Source organism: Petaurus breviceps, unplaced genomic scaffold, assembly GCF_028583685.1.
Source record: "Petaurus breviceps papuanus isolate PSGF00001 unplaced genomic scaffold, PetGlider_PUasm1.0 90825, whole genome shotgun sequence".
In the NCBI taxonomy this organism is placed as follows: Eukaryota; Metazoa; Chordata; class Mammalia; order Diprotodontia; family Petauridae; genus Petaurus; species Petaurus breviceps.
In genome coordinates this window covers 15,519,518-15,521,325 of record NW_027187353.1, presented here as the reverse complement: position 1 = coordinate 15,521,325, position 1,808 = coordinate 15,519,518, and positions in this window count along the sequence as shown.

The following is a 1,808-nucleotide window of genomic DNA, read 5'->3' as shown; positions in this document are numbered from 1 at the left end:
CCCACCCTCCTCCTGGGAATTTCTTGCATCTTTCTCTCGACCTCTCTCCGCGTCCTCTTCGTTCGGTGTGCCCTCTCCCTCCCCCCCCCCCTCTCCCCATATCAAAACCCCCCCCCCCCCCCCCCTCCCCCCCCCGTTTGCCTTTACTCCCTATTTTTATTTACTTCTCTACCAGCCAGTAGAATGTAAACTCCCTGAGGACAGGAACACTTTCCATTTTGGTTTTGGTTTTTGTTTTTGTTTTGTATCTCCAGTGCCTACTACAATGTTGGATACATAGTAGACCTCAAAAAACATTTGTTGAATTGAATTGAATCAATATATCAGAGCATTTTAAAGGCCCCATCTTCTCCCTTTATTATTCTTTCTTGTCCTGGGTTGTTTTCTAATGTTCCTTTGTTCTGTGGTTTCCCATTCCCTTTGTTTTTCTCCACCATTTCCCCCTCTTCCTTTCTTTCCTCAGTCTCCCATTTTTGCCCTCAGTTTTCATTTTTTGCTTTCTCCAGTTTTCTCCCTCGTTTTTCATAACTCCTGTTAGTCAAGGTTAAAGGTGAAACTGAGAAAAAGCTCTTCATTTCCAGTTTCTAGCCAGAGACTTCTTGAGGAATGAGATTCTTTAAATCAATAAAGATTTGTCCCTTTGCTTAAGCATCAAGTTCCTGACATACTACTTTGCCTTAATTAAAGGGAAAAGGATGAACTTCGCCTCAAGGCTTTCCAGGCTAATTGGGATAGGAGGTGTTGAGGTGTGATGAGTGAGGGATCTTGGGCAAGCCCTGAATAGAGATGGAAAACACCTCACCTGAGTGTACTGCTTGTAGACTGGTTTAGTTTTTGTGTATAAAGAACTAAAAACAAAAACAAAACAAGCAAAAAAGACCGAAGAATGAATTTATTCAGCTATAAAACTCTAACAGGAGTGAGGTGTTTCCCAATAGGGTTCAAGTTTCCCAATAGGGTTCACGTCCAAGTTCAGGTCAGCATTTTCTGGCTGGTGTCTAGTTCTGATGTAGAAACTGGAGCAAACCTGAGATATCAAACTTGAAGCTATCCTGTCTTTGACAGCATCTCTATAAATGTGCCTCTTTTCTAAGACTTAGGGGATTTTATTTAACACATCCTTTTGATCCTGAAAAACCTCACTATTGGTGGATAAGGACCACCTGCCACCCAGTTAAGCACACACACACACTCACACACACACACTCTTACACCCCAGTATGTCTGTCAGTTAAGCAACTACTGACAGCAAAGCTGGTTACAGTGTTTTCTTTGTGGTTACTGGCATGTGTGTGCATGTTAGCCTGTCTCTCTGGTTTGCCTGCCCACTCAGGCAAGCTGATCTGACCGGTGGCACAGGGAGGCAAGCTTAGCACTGGGGATCTGACCCCTAAACCCAAGGGCACACCACAAGGCTCAAAGTTAGTTTTCTCTGATTTGGTGGAATCTTCTTAAATGCATGTTCATGCTGTGGGTAGGAGATGAGATGGCTTTCACCTATGGTGTTGCTTGAAAGACATAGTTATTTTAAAGCCTGCTGGAATGCCCAGGAAGTATCATTGAGGGTTTTTTTTTAATGTCTTGTATTATATAACCTCTATCATTAATTGTTCTGATTTAAACCTCCCTTTGGTCCTAGTGAGGATAACCATGAATGGAATGGTTTTTCTCAAGGCCCGTTTTCATGCGGCCATGGAGATCTCCCCAGGATTCCAAAGGGACTAGGTTGATAGCCCAGCTCTGCCTCTTACAAGTTTTGTGACTTTGAATAGGTCACATAACCTCTCTAAGCCTCAAGTTTCCTCATG